A 21680-nucleotide genomic window follows, 5' to 3' on the forward strand; every position below is an offset into this window, starting at 1 on the left:
CTTCTCATCCCACTGCGTCTCTATTGGGGAGGAAGGGAGGGTCGTTTAATTTATATATTCACCGGGTAAGTATATTCAAAAATGTATTTTATAATTAAAATATCATTTTTAAATATTTAACTTAGCCGGTGAATATATAATAGCTGATTCACACCCAAGGAGGTGGGTAGAGACCAGAGTTAAAATATGTTTACATCGTATAAGCTAAGAGTTTTTTATTTCATTTTGACAGTTATCAATATAACAAAACCAAAATAAATAGGTACCTGGTAAGGAAGTCGACTTAGACGATTACTCTGCCTTGTAAGTACGTCTTCCTTACGGAGCCCAGCGATCCTCTTAGGATGCTGACAGACCCCTAGGAGCTGAAGTATCAAGGGCTGCAACCCATACAACAGGACCTCATCAAACCCCTAATCTGGGCGCTCTCAAGAAATGACTTTGACCACCCGCCAAATCAACCAGAATGCGAAAGGCTTCTTAGCCTTCCGGACAACCCATAAAAACAACATTAAAACATTTCAAGAGACAGATTAAAAGGATATGGAATTAGGGATTTGTAGTGGTTGAGCCCTCACCCACTACTGCACACGCTGCTACGAATGGTCCCAGTGTGTAGCAGTTCTCGTAAAGAGACTGGACATCTTTCAAGCAGAATGACGCGAACACTGACTTGCTTCTCCAATAGGTTGCGTCCATGATACTTTGCAGAGATCTATTTTGCTTAAAGGCCACGGAAGTTGCTACAGCTCTAACCTCGTGCGTCTTAACCTTAAGCAAAGATCGGTCTTCCTCACTCAAGTGTGAATGAGCTTCTCGTATTAACAATCTGATAAAATATGACAAAGCATTCTTGGACATAGGCAAGGGTGGTTTCTTAACTGAACACCATAAAGCTTCAGATTGGCCTCGTAAAGGTTTAGTACAAGTTAAGTAGAACTTAAGAGCTCTAACAGGGCATAAGACACTTTCTAGTTCATTGCCTACGAACTCCGATAAGCTAGGAATATCGAAAGATTTAGGCCAAGGACGAGAAGGTAGCTCATTTTTGGCTAGGAAACCAAGTTGCAGAGAACAAGTAGCTTTTTCTGACGAAAACCCGATGTTCTTGCTGAAGGCATGAATCTCACTGACTCTTTTAGCCGAGACTAAGCATACCAGGAAAAGAGTCTTAAGAGTGAGATCTTTCAGGGAGGCTGACTGTAAAGGCTCAAACCTGTCTGACATGAGGAATCTTAGGACCACGTCTAAATTCCACCCAGGAGTAGCCAAACGACGCTCCTTAGTGGTCTCGAAAGACTTAAGGAGGTCTTGCAGATCTTTATTGTTGGAAAGATCTAAGCCTCTATGCCGGAAGACCGAGGCCAACATGCTTCTGTAGCCCTTGATAGTGGGAGCTGAAAGGGATCGTCCTTTTCTCAGGTATAAGAGAAAATCAGCTATTTGGGCTACAGAGGTACTGGTCGAGGATATGGAAACTGACTTGCACCAGTCTCGGAAGACTTCCCACTTCGATTGGTAGACTCTAATGGTAGACGCTCTCCTTGCTCTAGCAATCGCACTGGCTGCCTCCTTCGAAAAGCCTCTAGCTCTCGAGAGTCTTTCGATAGTCTGAAGGCAGTCAGACGAAGAGCGTGGAGGCTTTGGTGTACCTTCTTTACGTGTGGCTGACGTAGAAGGTCTACTCTTAGAGGAAGACTTCTGGGAACGTCTACTAACCATCGAAGTACCTTGGTGAACCATTCTCTCGCGGGCCAGAGGGGAGCAACTAACGTCAACCTTGTCCCTTCGTGAGAGGCGAATTTCTGCAGTACCTTGTTGACAATCTTGAATGGTGGGAATGCGTAAAGATCCAGATGTGACCAATCTAGGAGGAAGGCATCTATATGTATTGCTGCTGGGTCCGGGACTGGAGAGCAATAGATTGGAAGCCTCTTGGTCAGCGAGGTTGCAAAGAGATCTATGGTGGGTTGACCCCAAGTCGCCCAAAGTCTCTTGCACACATCCTTGTGGAGGGTCCATTCGGTTGGAATTACTTGACCTTTCCGACTGAGACAATCTGCTAGGACGTTCAAGTCGCCCTGGATGAACCTCGTTACTAGGGAGATGTCTCGATCTTTTGACCAGATGAGCAGGTCCCTTGCGATCTCGTACAACGTCAGTGAGTGGGTACCTCCCTGTTTGGAAATGTACGCCAAGGCCGTGGTGTTGTCCGAGTTTACTTCCACCACTTTGCCTCGAAGGAGATTCTCGAAGCTTATCAAGGCCAGATGAACCGCCAAAAGCTCCTTGCTGTTGATATGCATGCTCCTCTGACTCGAGTTCCACAGACCTGAGCATTCCCGACCGTCCAGCGTCGCGCCCCAGCGATGCGTCCGAGAAGAGAACGTGGTTGGGTATCTGAACTGCCAGGGGAAGACCCTCTCGTAGGCTGATATTGTCCTTCCACCAAGTCAGACAAGACTTTATCTTTTCGGAAATCGGGATCGAGACCGCCTCTAGCGTCTTGTCCTTTTTCCAGTGAAAAGCCAGATGGAATTGAAGAGGACGGAGGTGTAGCCTTCCTAGCGAGACAAATTGCTCCAGGGATGACAGCGTCCCTACCAGACTCATCCACAGCCTGACTGAGCAGCATTCTTTCTTCAGCATCTTCTGGATGGAGAGCAGGGCTTGATCTATTCTGGGGGCCGACGGAAAAGCCCGAAAAACTTGACTGTGAATCTCCATCCCTAAATACAGAATAGTTTGGGATGGGACCAGCTGTGACTTTTCCAAATTGACTAGGAGTCCCAATTCCTTGGTCAGATCTAGAGTCCAATTGAGATCCTTCAGACAGCGATGACTGGAAGAGGCTCTGAGAAGCCAGTCGTCCAAATAAAGGGAGGCTCGGATGTCCGACAAGTGGAGGAATTTTGCCACATTCCTCATAAGCCTCGTAAACACGAGAGGAGCTGTGCTTAGGCCAAAGCACAGGGCCCGAAACTGGTACACCACATCTTCGAAGACGAATCTCAGAAAGGGTTGGGAGTCTGAGTGAATGGGGATGTGGAAGTAGGCGTCCCTTAGGTCTAGAGAGATCATCCAGTCTTCCTTTCTGACCGCTGCTAGGACTGACTTTGTGGTCTCCATGGTAAACTTCGTCTTTGTGACAAAGACATTCAGAGCACTGACGTCTAGCACCGGTCTCCAACCTCCTGTCTTCTTTGATACTAGGAAGAGACGGTTGTAAAACCCCGGTGATTGAAGGTCCGAGACTTTGACCACCGCTCCCTTCTCTAGCAAAAGAGACACTTCCAGTTTCAGGGCTTGTCTCTTTTCTTCCTCTCTGTACCTGGGAGAGAGATCGATGGGGGACGTCGCTAGAGGGGGTTTGCGTACAAAAGGGATTTTGTACCCCTCTCTGAGCAACCTCACAGATTGTTGATCTGCGCCTCTCTTCTCCCAGGCTTGCCAGAAGTTCTTGAGTCTGGCACCTACTGCTGTCTGAAGTTGCGGGCAGTCAGACTCTGCCCTTAGAGGACTTGGATCCTTTTCTCTTCCCTCTCTTCCCTTCGGCACGAGCACCTCCCCTGCTGGAGGCTCTGCCACGAAAGGGCGGGATAAACCGAGACGCTGGAGTGTCTATCCTAGGTCTAGCAGACAATGCCGGCAAAGGGGGAGCTTTGCGAGCCGAGGACGCAACTAGATCGTGGGTGTCCTTCTGCACTAAAGACAAGGCAATTTCCTTAACCAAGACTTCAGGAAACAGGCACTTGGACAAGGGCGCAAAGAGTAGCTCAGATCTTTGGCATGGCGTCACTCCAGCAGACAGGAAAGAACATAGAGACTCTCGTTTCTTCAGGACTCCGGACGTGAATGAAGCGGCAAGTTCGTTGGACCCATCACGGACGGCCTTGTCCATGCAGGACATAATGAGTAAGGAAACATCCTTATCAGCAGAAGAGATTTTCCTACTCAGGGCTCCTAAACACCAGTCTAGGAAGTTAAAGACTTCGAACGCCCTAAATATACCTTTAAGAAGGTGGTCCAGGTCCGAGGGTGACCAACAAATCTTCGAGCGTCTCATGGCAAGGCGGCGGGGAGAGTCTACAAGACTTGAGAAGTCGCCCTGGGCAGAGGCAGAAACTCCCAAGCCGAGAACTTCTCCCGTGGCATACCAGACGCTCGATCTAGACGAGAGTTTAGATGGGGGGAAGGCAAATGCTGTCTTCCCTAAACTAACCAATCGCCTAACAGCCGTAAAGCTCTCTTGGGTGAGCGAGAAAGAACGAGTTTAGTAAAGGCAGGCATGGTAGTGGGAACGCCTAAGACAAACTCTGACGGCGGCGAATGAGGAGCCACAGAAATAAAGTGGTCAGGGAACAACTCCTTAAACACAGCCATGACTTTTCTAAAGTCCAAGGATGGTTGAACTGCTTTAGGCTCATCAAGTTCTGAAGGTTGATCCTCAGGATGTGGTTCAGCAACGTCCTCATCTGACAGTTCCTCATCCGATAACTGATGAGAAAACGGCAAAGGTGTGGGCAACGTTTGACTCGCCGAGTCCGGTCGCACTGGTGCATATGTGACGGAGCCGGACGCAGCGTCATGGAACTGCTGAACAGTCTGGGAACTGTCAACAACCACAGGTGCGCGAGGACGCACAGCGTCCACCCAAGACTGTTTAGACCGTCTGGGTTGTGCAGTCAACACCATACCGGGTTGCGGAGGTTGACGCACCGCGTCAAAACAAGTCACCTCTGATGGTTGATGAACGTCCTGAACGTCACCAACCACATCCGTGCGTTGCCTAACGTCAACGTGCGGTTGGAAATCCACACTGGGTCGCATCGGTGGAGGTACTACCCCAACTGGTTGACGCGAGAAAGCTACCTCAACGTCGACAGGACGCACAACAGACCGCTTGGATGGTTGTTGGCCAGTAGGTTCAGCGGCAACCTTCTCCGCATTGAAGTCCTCCATCAAGGACGCAAGCTTGGACTGCATGTCTTGCAGTAACACCCATTTAGGGTCTACGGAAGCAGGTGTGGTAACAGACGGGGTGAGCGACTGAGACGGCACAACTTTGCCTCTCTTAGGCGGCGAGCAGTCATCAGATGACGGCAACGGGTCCGAACTGTCCCAGTGGCTACAACCGGGACGTTGGACTTGTCCTGAAGGGACCGACTTACGCTTCAAAGGTCTGGAGACCTTGGTCCAAGGTTTCTTATGAGAAACACCTTCGGACGACGAGGTAAAAATGGGCTCTCTCGTCTTACGTTGGTAGGGGCGATCTTGGAGAGATACGCCTGATACCATAGAGGGAACGTCTGTTCGCTGATCAAGGCCTCTCGAACCCATGAGTCGTACGACATTGCTTCTCGCCTGGGCTTGGGAGCTTGCAAGAGGTCCCGGACTAGGAGGACGACAGGCACGAACAGACGAACCCTCGAGCGCAACACTGTTCACAACACTTTGCGTAACACTAGGCACTTTGACACTATCCTTCGTGGCACTTTGGCACTTGAGTTCCTTAACGTCCGCCATGAGTTGATTTAGAATAGCGCCAACGTTATCCCTGCGTGTCGTAAGAGGCGAACTAAAGGGACGGGACGAGGGGGCTGGGAACCCCCTCTCCTGTATAGAAAATCCTGTGAGACAGCAACAAAGAGATGGAGCTGGGGGGAGAGTGACTGCTCCCCACACTCTAGTTTTGGGGTGTTTGAATGTGCGTGGATGTAGTACGATAGAGAGTAAAAGATGTGAGATTGGAAGTATGTTTAGAAGTAGAAGGATGGATGTATTGGCCTTGTGTGAGACAAAGATGAAAGGAAAGGGTGAAGTGATGTTTGGTGAAATGTCTGGTAGAGTGTCTGGGATTGAAAGGGGAAGAGCGAGAGAGGGTGTGGCTTTATTGCTGAGTGAATGGATGACAGGTAAAGTAGTGGAATGGAAGGAGATATCATCTAGGTTAATGTGGGTAAGGGTTAGGTTGGGTAGGGAATGTTGGGCGTTTGTCAGTGCGTATGGGCCAGGTAGTGAGAAAAGTGAAGAAGAGCGGAATGAGTTCTGGAATGAATTAACTAGGTGTGTAGAAGGACTGGGTAGAAGGAATTATGTAGTTGTTATGGGTGACTTAAATGCTAGAGTGGGTGCTGGAGAGGTAGAAGGTGTCATTGGGAAATATGGCGTACCAGGTGAAAATGAGAGTGGTGAGAGACTGGTAGATATGTGTGTTGAACATGAGATGGTAATAAGTGCTAGCTTTTTTAAAAAGAAAGATAAAAATAAGTATACATGGGTAAGAGTGACAAATGGAAGAGTAGTAGAAAGGGCATTAATGGATTATGTGTTGATAGCTAAAAGAATGTTTGGAAGATTGAAAGACGTGCACGTGTTTAGGGGTATGGCTAACGGTATGTCTGATCATTTTTTGGTGGAAGGAAAATTAGTTGTAGCAAAAGAGTGGGGGAATAGAGTAGGTGGATGTAAAAGGGAGCTAGTGAGGGTTGAAGAGCTAATAAAACCGGGGGTAAAAAATAAATATCAGGAAAGGTTGAAAATGGCATATGACGAGGTGAGAGTAAGAGAAACTGGTAATTTAGAGGAGGAGTGGAAGTTAGCAAAAGAAAATTTTGTTGGGATTGCAAGTGATGTATGTGGCAAGAAGGTTATTGGAGGCAGCATGAGGAAGGGCAGTGAATGGTGGAATGAAGGAGTGAAGGTAAAAGTGGAAGAGAAAAAGAGGGCTTTTGAAGAATGGCTGCAGAGTAATAGTATAGAGAAGTATGAAAAATATAGAGCAAAAGGTGGAAGTAAAGCGCAAGGTACGTGAGGCAAAGAGGGCAGCTGACCTGAGGTGGGGTCAGGGACTGGGTCAGTCATATGAAGAGAATAAGAAGTTTTGGAAAGAAGTGAAGAGAGTAAGGAAGGCCGGCGCAAGAATTGAAGAGACAGTGAAAGATGGAAATGGAAGGTTGTTAAAAGGAGAGGAGGCAAGGCAAAGGTGGGCGGAATATTTTGAAAGTTTGCTGAATGTTGAGGATGATAGGGAGGCAGATATAATTGCTGTTCCAGGTGTTGAGGTGCCAGTGATAGGAGATGAGAATGAGAGAGAGATTACAATAGAAGAAGTGAGGAGAGCACTAGATGAAACGAGAGTAGGAAAAGCATCGGGTATGGATGGTGTGAAAGCTGAGATGTTGAAGGAAGGGGGTGTGACTGTACTTGAATGGTTGGTGAGATTGTTTAATGTGTGTTTTGTGTTGTCAATGGTACCAGTAGATTGGGTCTGTGCATGTATTGTACCACTATATAAGGGTAAGGAAGATGTGCATGAGTGTTGTAATTCAAGAGGTATTAGTTTGTTGAGTGTAGTTGGAAAAGTGTATGGTAGAATACTGATTAATAGGATTAAGGATAAAACAGAGAATGCAATCTTGGAAGTACAGGGTGGTTTTAGAAGAGGTAGGGGTTGTATGAATCAGATTTTTACAGTTAGGCAGATATGCGAGAAATATTTAGCAAAAGGTAAGGAGGTGTATGTTGCGTTTATGGATCTGGAGAAAGCATATGATAGAGTTGATAGGGAAGCAATGTGGAATGTGATGAGGTTATATGGAGTTCGTGGAAGGTTGTTGCAAGCAGTGAAAAGTTTCTACAAAGGTAGTAAAGCATGTGTTAGAATAGGAAATGAAGTGAGCGATTGGTTTCCGGTGAGAGTGGGGCTGAGACAGGGATGTGTGATGTCGCCGTGGTTGTTTAACTTGTATGTTGATGGAGTGGTGAGAGAGGTGAATGCTCGAGTGCTTGGACGAGGATTAAAACTGGTAGGCGAGAATGATCATGAATGGGAGGTAAATCAGTTGTTGTTTGCGGATGATACTGTACTGGTAGCAGACACAGAAGAGAAGCTTGAACGACTAGTGACAGAATTTGGAAGGGTGTGTGAGAGAAGGAAGTTGAGAGTTAATGTGGGTAAGAGTAAGGTTATGAGATGTACGAGAAGGGAAGGTGGTGCAAGGTTGAATGTCATGTTGAATGGAGAGTTACTTGAGGAGGTGGATCAGTTTAAGTACTTGGGGTCTGTTGTTGCAGCAAATGGTGGAGTGGAAGCAGATGTACGTCAGAGAGTGAATGAAGGTTGCAAAGTGTTGGGGGCAGTTAAGGGAGTAGTAAAAAATAGAGGATTGGGCATGAATGTAAAGAGAGTTCTGTATGAGAAAGTGATTGTACCAACTGTGATGTATGGATCGGAGTTGTGGGGAATGAAAGTGATGGAGAGACAGAAATTGAATGTGTTTGAGATGAAGTGTCTGAGGAGTATGGCTGGTGTATCTCGAGTAGATAGGGTTAGGAACGAAGTGGTGAGGGTGAGAACGGGTGTAAGAAATGAGTTAGCAGCTAGAGTGGATATGAATGTGTTGAGGTGGTTTGGCCATGTTGAGAGAATGGAAAATGGCTGTCTGCTAAAGAAGGTGATGAATGCAAGAGTTGATGGGAGAAGTACAAGAGGAAGGCCAAGGTTTGGGTGGATGGATGGTGTGAAGAAAGCTCTGGGTGATAGGAGGATAGATGTGAGAGAGGCAAGAGAGCGTGCTAGAAATAGGAATGAATGGCGAGCGATTGTGACGCAGTTCCGGTAGGCCCTGCTGCTTCCTCCGGTGCCTTAGATGACCGTGGAGGTAGCAGCAGTAGGGGATTCAGCAGTATGAAGCTTCATCTGTGGTGGAAATGTGGGAGGTTGGGCTGTGGCACCCTAGCAGTACCAGCTGAACTCGGCTGAGTCCCTGGTTAGGCTGGAGGAACGTAGAGAGTAGAGGTCCCCTTTTTGCTTTGTTTCTTGTTGTTGTCGGCTACCCCCCAAAATTGGGGGAAGTGCCTTTGGTATATGGATGGATGAGTTGATTTCGGTCACTTGCTAAAGACTCAACTCTCTCCCCCAAGGCATGAATAGCACACATCATGTCTGCCATCGACGGTTCCTGAGTGCTAGGAGGGGGGTTAGGAACAACCACTACAGGGGAAGGATTAGGTTCAGGGGCATGTGGAGAGGAAAATTCTACCGACCTAGAAGAACTTCTCCTTACCCTATCTCTCTCTAGTCTGCGTGTATATTTCTCAAATTCGATAAAATCGAATTCCGAAAGGCCCACGCATTCCTCACACCGATCTTCCAATTGACAGGTTTTACCCCGACAATTGGAACAAACAGTGTGAGGGTCGAGAGAAGCCTTTGGAAGACGCCTATGACAGTCCCTAGCATTACATTTTCTGAACTTGGGAACTTGTGAAGGGTCAGCCATTTTGAATTAGTCAAGGGAAAATTCCAAAAAAACGATCTAAGTCATCAACAATTAATCCGATCCAAAAAAGAGTTCAAGGATTTATTTGAAGAAAAACACCTGTACTGCGAAAGCTCAAACCAAATTAAAGTACTTCATCAAATATGATGAGAAAAAACTCCAGGTTCAACAGCGAGTAAAGTACGTCTTGTCGACACGTCGACAGAGAAGAAATTGAGTCTTTGTTTACATCGAGAGTGGTATCTGGCCGACAGTTGGCGCTGGTGGGCACACCCGCAACCTGTATAGCGATCGCTGGCGAGTTTTTACTGTATGTGTCTGTCGAGCAACAGAGTTGCAGCAGCTATTATATATTCACCGGCTAAGTTAAATATTTAAAACTTAATATTCAAAAGTGTACCACACAATACAAGATGGAGTATACTGTTCATAGTCTTTTCCTTCCCAACCGTTATCCTTACATTAAGGAGTCGGTTGTCTGTTGTGCCCTCTCCAAAGCCTTCTCTCTAAGGCATCCTCTTCAAGCAAACTTCTCCTCAAAATATCATTCTTCATCTTATCTCGCCATCTAATTCTATGCCTTGCTCTCCATCTTCCCCACATATAACAGGTTCCTACGAAGCCCTCATCACTCCCTTCCCACCATCAATCCTCAATATCTGCACATACCACATAAGTTGTGACATTCTTACCACCTCTGTAATCTTTACTATGCCTGCCATTCTTCTTTTTTTTCATCATTTTCCAATCTTTCAAGCAGTGATATTCCCATAATCCAGCTCAGCATTCTCATGTCTGTTATTTCAAGTTTATCTTCCTCTTTTCATCTTATGAGCCCATATTTCTCATTCATACATCAACACTGGTCTTATTAATGTGCTATAGATCTTGACTTTTAGCTTAATTAGCCTTTTTTTATCACATACCACTTCTGCTACCGCCATCCATTTCCCCAAAGCTGCTTTTATCATAATCCCGACTTTGTAATATCACTAAACTCGGATAAGCACCGAGATAAACAATCTATTCATAAACAAAAATTATGCTGAATAGAAACCTGAACCTCAAAGTCAAGTCTATCAGTAACATTCAAGGTAATAGTTCCAACAACATAACTCCTACGCTGTCATGGTACGAATCTGAGTTTACATAAAACCTAAACTTATTCACCAAACCGATCACCTTTTCTACCAAAGCTCAATTCAATCTGCTCTTTAATCCATCAGTTCTGATCTTTAACATCTAGACGAAGGTCAGTGACTACTTGTGTGTTCAATGGCTCTTCTGCCATAGCTTGATGTCTTTTGAATAGGGCATCCTAATTTTAAAGACATTTTGCCTAAATCTTAAACCCCTTGCCTTTATTTCCACATTCTACATTCAATCTTTCAATTCTATTTCCAAATTCTGTGATTCACACTAAAACAAAAGTGTGTTATCTCTAAAAGACTTAGACAACCATGACTTCAGGGTCTTTTCTAATTGATACATTAAAATAATTTAATAATCCCAATATAACCTTTGCTATATTTCTATGGGCACCAGAGATTCATAAACTAGTTATTTTCAAGAAATTGGGTGAATGAAATATTTACTATTTAAAGCTTTGATAAGTGGCACTGACCTCTCTTGGGTTATACCAAATTTTATATATACAGTATTTCAATCAACTGAATATAAAAGATGACAGTACAGGACCGTGCAATGCAATCTAAGCTATTGGGCATAAACATACTTGGTCAAATGCATAATAAAAAATGCTTTGCTGTGAATAGCTTCATGTCAGAAACTCCCAGTGTATATGATTATGCATAACATACTGTACCTGCTGGCAATAACTTACAACTCTATCAAAAATTTACTCTACAGAAGTTTGTTTTTAAAATTTTGAAGGTTACTCATAAATGGCAGAGGCACGGGGCAGTGACAATGCTCAAGATACTGACCATATATACACATGATCAGTGCCCAAACACTCTCTCTATTAAGCTAGAACCATGGAGGGCCAGGCAATGGCTGCTGATGACTCAGCAGGTAGATCTATAAGCTCTCCCAAACTCCTTTTCCTTAGCTTACAAGGACAGTGAGGTTGCAAATACTACAAAAAACTACCAAGCTTGAACGGATCTCAAACTCATGTATAGCAGATTGCCAGGCAGTGACACTTCCAATAGACTACCACAACCCCTTTTTTAGGAGATTAAGGTTAAAAAAAAGAGAGAGAGAGAGAGAGAGAGAGAGAGAGAGAGAGAGAGAGAGAGAGAGAGAGAGAGAGAGAGAGAGAGAGAGAGAGAATGAACTCATGTATTCTACATCTACTGTATATAACACCAGAAAGCAAGGGGTATGTACTGATAAAATAAAATAAAGTCCAAAAAGCATGAATGGAAGTTTTACTTACAACACGATAGAATGTTAAGTTACTCTAAAAAGGATAAGATCTTCATCATTTATTGGGTATGTATTTTCAGTGATAATCTGTGATTGTACAAAGAAAAGCTTTACATACATATAATATAATAACAATATTAAGTATTTTCAAGGGAAGGGTTCGTCTTTTATTTTCATGATTATTTGAATCAAGAGATTCTTAATTTTAGGAGATAATGACCTATTCAAATAAAATTCCCGCCTAATTTTTTTCTAATGTCTTAGTACTGCATTCAAAAATTTTCCAATAGCTTATTTTGAAACTTTTCCACTATAATTTTTCACAATTTTCCCCTTTTGGGTATTCTTTTTTATTAATTGCTTTGCTGATAATAATAAATGAGTAACGGTGTAAAATAAAGCTATACTACGTCATACTCATCCCAATTGCCATTTGATTATCCCAAAAAAATGAGTCACAGGCATAGTGTGCTGACTACAGAAACAGAGTAATGATGCACGTCATAAAAAAAGAAAAGGATAAAGCTTTAAAATCCCCAAAACTTTTACCGATGACACGATATATGAGGAAGGATGGCAAGAATTTACATTAGCCTTCACAAAAAGTAGACAATTCATTAATCATAATTGAAATAACTTCACAGGATAAGAGTATGGGCCTTATCATCTGATACAGTATCTGCACTGTAATTATTCAGTGGCTACTTTCTTCTTGGTAAAGGTAGAAGAGACTCTTTAGCTATGGTAAGGAGCGCGTCTAGGAGAAGGATACTCCAAAATCAAACCATTGTTCTCTAGTCTTGGGTAGTGCCATAGCCTCTATACCATGGTCTTTCACTGTCTTGGGTTAGGGTTCTCTTGCTTGAGGGTATACTCAGGCACACTATTTTATCTGGTTTCTCTTTCTCTTGTTTTGTTAAAGTTTTTATAGTTTATATAGGAAATATTTATTTAAATGTTGTTGCTGTTCTTAAAATATTTCACTTTTCTTTGTTTCCTTTCCTCACTGGGCTATTTTCCCTGTTGGAGCCCCTGAGCATATAGCATCCTGCTTTCCCAACTAGGGTTATAGCTTAGCAAGTAATAATAATAATAATAATAATAATAATAATAATAATAATAATAATAATCTAAAAAAGCAGACAATCGAACCCTACATAAACAGAATCAAGCATGGACTGCCCTGTAATTTTCCACATATAAGCACACTTCCTTTAAGCAAGACCAGTAAGATCATATGCAAACTATGCTATAATAGTTATTAAAAATATGTATAGCTTACATAAGATCAAAACTGGAAACTTGCCTAAAGATATAACTACTGGGTAAATATTATGATCTTAACTAACTTGAAGTTAACATCTATAAATCAAGAGTGAATAGTGAAATACAAAAACAGAAAGCCATGGATGTAAAGCAGGATTCAGCTTAAGAAATGCTTAACAAAAATGTTATTTTGATAATAAAATAAATTTTTGAATATACTTACCCGGTGATTATAATAGCTGCAACTCTGCTGCTCGACAGAAAAACTCTACGGAAAAATTCGCCAGCGATCGCTACACAGGTAGGGGGTGTACTCAACAGCGCCATCTGTCGTTCAGATACCCAGTACTCATTGTAAACAAAGAACTCAATTTTCTCCTCGGTCCACTGTGTCTCTATTGGGGAGGAAGGGAGGGTCCTTTAATTTATAATCACCGGGTAAGTATATTCAAAAATTTATTTTATTATCAAAATAACATTTTTCCATATTTAACTTAGCCGGTGATTATAATAGCTGATTCACACCCAGGGGGGTGGGTAGAGACCAGCAAAATATGTTTACATCATATGAGCTAAGAATTTTTATTTCATTTTAGAAGTTATCAAAATAACTAAACAAAATAAATAGGTACCTGGTAAGGAAGTCGACTTGAACAATTACTCTGCCTTTTTAAGTACGTCTTCCTTACGGAGCCTCGCGATCCTCTTAGGATGCTGAGCGACCCCTAGGAGCTGAAGTATCAAGGGTTGCAACCCATACAACAGGACCTCATCAAAACCTGTAATCTAGGCGCTTCTCAAGAAATGACTTTGACCACCCGCCAAATCAACTAGGATGCGAAAGGCTTCTTAGCCTTCCGGACAACCCAAAAACAACAATAAAAACATTTCAAGAGAAAGATTAAAAAGGTTATGGAATTAGGGAATTGTAGTGGTTGAGCCCTCACCCACTACTGCACTCGCTGCTACGAATGGTCCCAGAGTGTAGCAGTTCTCGTAAAGAGACTGGACATCCTTAAGATAAAAAGACGCGAACACTGACTTGCTTTTCCAATAGGTTGCGTCGATTATACTTCGCAGAGATCTATTTTGTTTAAAGGCCACGGAAGTTGCGACAGCTCTAACTTCGTGTGTCCTTACCTTCAGCAAAGCATGGTCTTCCTCATTCAGATGGGAATGAGCTTCTCGTATTAACAGTCTGATAAAATAGGATAAAGCATTCTTTGACATAGGCAAAGATGGTTTCTTAACTGAACACCATAAAGCTTCAGACGGGCCTCGTAAAGGTTTAGTTCGTTTTAAATAGAACTTAAGAGCTCTTACAGGGCATAAGACTCTTTCTAGTTCATTTCCAACCATACGATAACCTTGGAATATCGAACGATTTTGGCCAAGGTCGAGAAGGCAGCTCGTTTTTGGCTAGAAAACCAAGTTGTAGAGAACATGTAGCCGTTTCAGATGAGAATCCGATGTTCTTGCTGAAGGCATGAATCTCACTGACTCTTTTAGCTGTAGCTAAGCATACCAGGAAAAGTGTCTTTAAGGTGAGATCTTTCAGGGAGGCTGATTGTAGCGGCTCGAACCTGTCTGACATAAAGAATCTTAGTACCACGTCTAAATTCCAACCAGGTGTAACCAAACGATGCTCCTTCGTGGTCTCAAAAGACTTAAGGAGGTCCTGTAGATCTTTATTGTTGGAAAGATCTAAGCCTCTGTGACGGAAGACTGATGCCAACATGCTTCTGTAACCCTTGATAGTGGGAGCTGAAAGAGATCGTTCTTTCCTCAGATATAAGAGGAAGTCAGCTATTTGAGTTACAGAGGTACTGGTCGAGGATACGGATACTGACTTGCACCAGTTTCGGAAGATTTCCCACTTCGATTGGTAGACTCTAAGGGTGGATGTTCTCCTTGCTCTAGCAATCGCTCTGGCTGCCTCCTTCGAAAAGCCTCTAGCTCTCGAGAGTCTTTCGATGGTCTGAAGGCAGTCAGACGAAGAGCGTGGAGGCCTTGGTGTACCTTCTTTACGTGTGGCTGACGTAGAAGGTCCACCCTTAGGGGAAGTGTTCTGGGAACGTCTACTAGCCATCGAAGTACCTCGGTGAACCATTCTCTCGCGGGCCAGAGGGGAGCAACTAGCGTCAACCTTGTCCCTTCGTGAGAGGCGAACTTCTGCAGTACCTTGTTGACAATCTTGAACGGAGGGAATGCATATAGATCTAGATGTGACCAATCTAGGAGAAAGGCATCTATATGAACTGCTGCTGGGTCCGGGATTGGTGAGCAAAATATTGGGAGCCTCTTGGTCATCGAGGTTGCGAAGAGATCTATGGTTGGCTGGCCCCAGGTGGCCCAAAGTCTCTTGCATACATCCTTGTGGAGGGTCCATTCTGTTGGAATTATTTGTCCCTTCCGACTGAGACAATCTGCCATGACATTCAAGTTGCCTTGGATGAACCTCGTTACTAGTGATATGTTTAGACCTTTTGACCAGGTGAGGAGGTCCCTTGCGATCTCGTACAACGTCAGAGAGTAGGTCCCTCCTTGCTTGGAGATGTACGCCAAAGCCGTGGTGATGTCCGAGTTCACCTCCACCACTTTGCCTTGAAGGAGAGACCTGAAGCTTTTTCAGGCCAGACGTACTGCCAGTAGCTCCTTGCAGTTGAAATGCATTGTCCTTTGACTCAAGTTCCATATTCCCGAGCATTCCCGACCGTCTAATGTCGCACCCCAGCCTACGTCCGTTGCGTCCGAGAAGAGAACGTGGTTGGGAGTCTGAACAGCCAGGGGAAGACCCTCTCTTAGGTTGATATTGTCCTTTCACCAAGTCACACAAGACTTTATCTTTTCGGAAACCGGGATCGAGACCGCTTCTAGCGTCTTGTCCTTTTTCCAGTGAAAAGCTAGATGGTATTGAAGAGGACGGAGGTGTAGTCTTCCTAGTGACACAAATTGTTCCACGGATGACAGCGTCCCTACCAGACTCATCCACAGCCTGACTGAGCAGCGTTCCTTCTTCAGCATCTTCTGGATGGATAGCAGGGCTGGGGGCTGATCGTCTTGTTGTTCAGCAACGTCGTCATCAGCGGGTTCCTCATCCGAAACTGATGAGGAAACGGCAACGGAGTGGGCAACGTCTGGCTCGCTGAATCCGGTCGCACTGGTGGATGCGTGACGGAGCCGGACGCAATATCATGGAACTGCTGCACAGTCTGTGAACTGTCAACAACCATGGGTGCGCGAGGAAGCACAGCGTCAACCCGAGACTGTCTAGACCGTCTGGGTTGTGCAGTCAACACCCTACCGGGTTGCTGAGGTTGACGCACTGCGTCAAAACAAGTCACCTCTGCTGGTTGTTGAACGTCCTGAACGTCAACAACCACCTCCGAGCGTCGCTTTCAACCCACACTGGGTCGCATCGGTGGAGGAACCACCTCAACTGGCAGACGCGAGTAGGTTACCTCAGCGTCAACAGGGCGCACAACCGACCGGTTGGAAGGTTGTTGGCCAGAAGGTTCTTCTCCGCATTTAAGTCCTTTATCAAGGACGCAAGCTTGGACTGCATGTTTTGCAGCAAAGCCCATTTAGGGTCTACGGGAGCAGGTGTGGCAACAGACAGGGTTAGCGACTGAGGCGGAACCGTTTACCATCCCTGAAAGCCTTGTTATGCGTGACATAATAGTACAGCAAAACTTCAAAGGCTCGACAACAGCTGTGAAGTTGACCTGTAAACAACTTGGAGCGTCTCCTGGCTAGGCGCCAGGGAGAGTCTACCAGAATTGAGAAGTCTATCTGGGCAGAGGCATGAACTCCCAAGCCGAGAACTTCTCTCGTGTCATATCAGACTCTCGCTCTATAAACCAGTTTAAAAGAAGGGAAAGCAAAGGCTGTATCCCCCAAACTCCTCCTGGTGAAAAACCAGTCGCCTAGCTAACGTAACGCTCTCTAGGAGAGCGAGAGAGCACTAGCTTAAAAACAACGGCTTCGAAGTAGCTAGGCCTAGTGTAAGCTCTGACGTTTAGGCGAACGAGGAGCAGCAGTTACAAAAAGATCCGGATGAAGATCCTTAAAAAAATCATCATGATTTAATTAAAGTCCATAGGAGGCTAAGCAGCTTTAGGCTCCTCTCCATCTGACAGAGTCCTCAAGGGAATATCAGTAGGAGGGAGAACAGCAACTTCCTCATCTACAGGAACCTTGTCCGATAAAAGCTGAGTCTCTCACTGGTGCATTAGTAGCGGACCAGAACGCAACGTCATGTAACTATTTGACAGTCTGTGAACTGTCAACAACTGAACTGTCAACCACAACAGGTGCGTGAGGACGCACAGTGTCCACTCGAGACTGCTTTGACTGCCTAGACTGAGCAGTCAAAACAACTCTAGAATGCGGAGGTTGACGCACAGCGTCAAAACAAGTCAACTCCGATTGTTAGTGAACGTCTTGAACGTCAACAAGAGCATCAGCCAGTGGCCTAACGTCCAAATGCGGCTGAAAAACCACACGCGACCGCATCGAGTGTGGTTCTAAACAACCTGACTGACGTGACTAAGCTACGCCAACGTCAACAGTAAGCACAAAGGAACGTTAGGTTGGCTGAAAGCCAGGATATCGATGAGATAAACGGCTAGACTCAACGGACTAATCGGCAGAATAGTCTTCCATAAGGGAGGCAAGCATATACTGCATGTTTTGCCATACAACCCCTTAAGGATCAACGGAAATGGTTGTGGTAATAGACGAGGGTAACGTCTGTGACCGCAACACTTTGCCTACAAAAAAAAGACTCTCGGAGTCTGTGTTACGCTTTTGTTAGGCGGCGAGCAGTTATCCGATGACTGCATAGGGTCAGAGCTGTCTTAATGGCTGTAACCAGGACGCTGGACCTGTCCTAAAAGGACTGACTTTCGCTTAAGGGCTTCGAAACCTTGTGACAGGTTTCTTATGCGAAAAGCCTACGGATGGCGAGGAGAAACAACGTCTCTCTCGTCTTATGGTAGGGGAGATCTTGGTAAGATACACCCGATACCATAGAGGGAAAAACGTCTGTTCGTTGGTCAAGGCCTCTCGAACCCATAAGTCGTTTGACATTACTTCTCCCCTGGGCTTGGGAGCATGTAAGAGGTCCCGGACTAGGTGAACGACAGGCACGAACCCTCGGACGCAACACTGTAACACTTTGCGCCTCGGACGCAACACTGTAACAATTTGCGCATACTGTATCACTTTATCACTTCGATTTTCTGTTTTGCACTTATTTCTACCTGAAACACGCAATTCTACCCTTCATTAAAAGGTAGTAATTGCGAAATTAGTCGTATAATGCAAGCTCATAATACCAGCAAAAAACAGAAAACATATTTTAAGATAAAAAGAAAAATCAGTGGCTGGGAAAGAGACTAAACACTACAGTAGTTCATATAACTACGTTTTCAATCTCTCACCGCACATAGCCTGGGGACGAGAATAAAAACCTAAAAACGTTTTATCCTTCCTCCCCGTACAGCGACTAGGGACGTGAGTAACACGAGAACAACGTTACCCGCTTGAACGGAACGTTTTCTCTCCTCTATCTCCCTCCGTCTCTATCTCTCTCTCTCTTTCTCTCTTGATTTCGCACCTAAGAGAAGAGCCCAATTATATATCGTCAAAAAAACATGTTATTTGACTAAAGGAAAAAACAAAGGTTTTTCAAATAAAAAGTTCCTTTAAATTAGAATTTAAAACATTTAAGCTAAGAAAGAATGAACAAAACGTCAGAATCGATTTACTCTTACTGCAAAGTGAAACCGTGATACACTCTCTCTCTATCGTAACGATAGAGCGCATGTTGAACGTCCTGAACGTCAACAACTGCGTAGCATAAAAAACTAAACGTTAGTTCATCTTTGAAAACAGTACGAAGACTATCAAAGAAATTCTTTCATAAAATATTACATTTAAAAAGTTTTAAATCCTTAGCTCTTTAAAAGCTAAAGACGATATAAAGGGCTCAACGTTGATTAACTTCGGTTTCCAAGTTAGGACCGCCTACTCTCAGGAAAGGTCTATATAAACAAAGCATTAAAATTTATTTTTATATGTTTATAAAAAAATGGAAAGTTAATCGAAGAGGCCTAATAAAGGCGGAGAGATATAAAATATATAGGGGAAAATCTATAACGTGATAAGATAATTACTAAAAGCCTAAACACACTTCCGTCTAAAGGAAGGGTCGGCCATTTAAAAGTGAAAGAAAGTCCATACTCTCTTTGTCACCATAATTAAATCTATCCAAAACGAGTTCAAGTTTTAAGATGAAGATAAAACACCTGCATAGCGAAAGCTCAAAACTAGAATAGTGTACTTCACCAAATAGTTGTGAAAACAAATCCAGTTAGCAACAGGGAATTAGTAGGTCTTGCCGGTAGCCCGACAGAGAGAAAATTGAGTTCTTTGTTTACAATGAGTACTGGGTATCAGAACGACAGATGGCGCTGTTGAGTACACCCCTACCTGTGTAGCGATCGCTGGCGAATTTTTCCGTAGAGTTTTTCTGTCGAGCAACAGAGTTGCAGCTATTATAATCACCGGCTAAGTTAAATATTGAAAAATGCATTTATCACAACTAACCAGGTTAATGACAGCATAATATTCAGCAAGGCCACAAAACCACTGAATCAAAATGTTTCCTAAATTATATGTTCTTAAATGAAGGCTGTAAGCTTAAAGGGAGGTTGATAGTAAGGGTAAAACAGACTGGAAAAAAATGGATTATGCAAAAAAGTAAAAGGCACAAGAAGCATCTGTGACCAACGGGTGTTAAAAATCTCGAGTATCGCCTATAGTGTGCCATTCAAGAAAACCTAAATGATTATGACCTAAAGTAATTTGATTAATGGAATGTGGCCTCATACGAACTGACGAGGAAAATACAAAATCAGAGTTGAAACAGTTGAGAGAATATTTGTTCAACCAAACTTAATTACCATAAAATCAGATAGTAAAATAATGACTACAAGTAGAGTACAGTACAGTATATGGATACCACACACACATTATTTTCCTTTGTTAATTCTTGATTGTCTGTGCTTTGTCAAAATAAAGTACACAAGGTGATGGTCTGTATTTTGCTGTATACGCAAGTTTGCAATAAGTAGTACTTGATGATACAGTACTATACACTAATTGACAAGTTAAATATAATGGTGCCATATCCGAATTTTCAGTATTTCACCAACAGACTATCATCATTATCTTAAATTATCATTATTATCAAGCAGAATTACACTAGCATTAAAACAAAAAGACCCAACTCTCACATGGCTTGCCAAAAAGGCATGTTTTCAATAATTAAAGACTGTACCTACTAGTGTAATTAATTCAATAAGTCCATAAGAGAAGAGGTAATGAACATTGGGTTATTGCTAAATGTAGCAAAGCTTAGTAATAAAATACTTTACCCAAAGGAATATAACTAAGGGACACATATTCCCATGTGCAAGAAACCGCATAATTCGCTACACCATACTTTAATCTTTTTTAATGAGACTTGTATCTAAGAGCTCAGTACAATACTGTATTTCAGAATAAAGATATGAAAGCCTGCACCAAACTCAGCAAATACCGTGATTCACAGGCATAGCCAGGCCTGAATCCTCAGGTCAAGACAACCCACCTCTCTTAGAGCAGAAATTTTCCAAGATTATACTTAAAGGTAATAACAATTAAATAAAAAATCAAGAACAAAACTCTCTATGAAATAAAGTCTTCATTGTTATTTTAAAATTTTTCATCTTATGTATTGGATGCTTTTATTCTAATATTGTAAATTTACATCCCATTTTCAAATCTATTCTGATATTGTAAATTCACGTCCCATTTTTGACTCTCTCTAAAATAAATGCTTAGCTACGAAAGTTGTGGTAGACACACCCCTTTAAAAATTTCAGGCTTTCCCACTCCCATGAATTCAGAATCCGCATATTCACTTTCCTTCACACTGCCTGGAAAGGAATTCACCTACCACATACGTCTAAGCTTAAATCCCTGAAAATATATGAATAAAAACAAATTAAATTTTGTACATTACCTTGATGGTGAGCATCGCTGAATATCCTGGAGTTGGATAAAGAAAGCCGTCTGCTTATTCTTCTGTATGTTGGAGTTGTTGTTGAACCTGAAAAGTAAAACCAAAAACCCTCACTATAAGAGAATATAAAAGCCTTAGAATATCTTAAAACCATGAACAAGTAAAAACAGAAAGTTCACTGACAATCAAAATGAAAATACATTATAAATAGAGAACTCTACATACCGTAAAAACTAAAAGGAAGAAATGGATTCAAATCAATGGAATCTGATCCATCTAAGCAATTAATTTTGAGTGGTAAAGTGATACAAACTAAAGTCAACATTATCTATTTACCTATTTATTTATAGGTCTGCTATTTTGCTGACCAATACTAACTTATCTACCAATAGGCTCTATGCAAGTTTGTTTGAAGTAAAAGCAAGTTGCATAATACTCCACCTATGAGGACCAAATGAGAATGAAAATCTCATTAAACCAAGAAATAAAAAGTGCTTCACAACAATGAAAACATAACATAAAAATTACCCACGTTTACCTGTCTATGATGTACTTTAAAATAAATAACGCAGCCATTAATGTATTAAAAGATATTACAAGCACATGCTTATTATGATAAACAAACTTGCATTCATATGAAACAAAAAATGATTCGATAGTGCTTCTAA

General features: G+C 43.0%; 1 protein-coding gene across 2 annotated transcripts in view; it reads right to left on the reverse strand.

Moving 5' to 3' along the window:
* Window positions 1–21680, reverse strand: part of LOC137650066 (cyclin-dependent kinase 17-like) — a 270741-nt gene that overhangs the window by 228472 nt on the left and 20589 nt on the right. For both annotated transcript variants that reach the window (XM_068383121.1, XM_068383120.1), the window contains exon 2: window positions 21013–21099. The gene's annotated coding sequence lies outside the window, so the exon portion shown is untranslated. The remainder of the gene's footprint in view (window positions 1–21012; window positions 21100–21680) is intronic.

This window comes from Palaemon carinicauda, chromosome 11 (genome assembly GCF_036898095.1).
Source record: "Palaemon carinicauda isolate YSFRI2023 chromosome 11, ASM3689809v2, whole genome shotgun sequence".
Classification (NCBI taxonomy): Eukaryota; Metazoa; Arthropoda; class Malacostraca; order Decapoda; family Palaemonidae; genus Palaemon; species Palaemon carinicauda.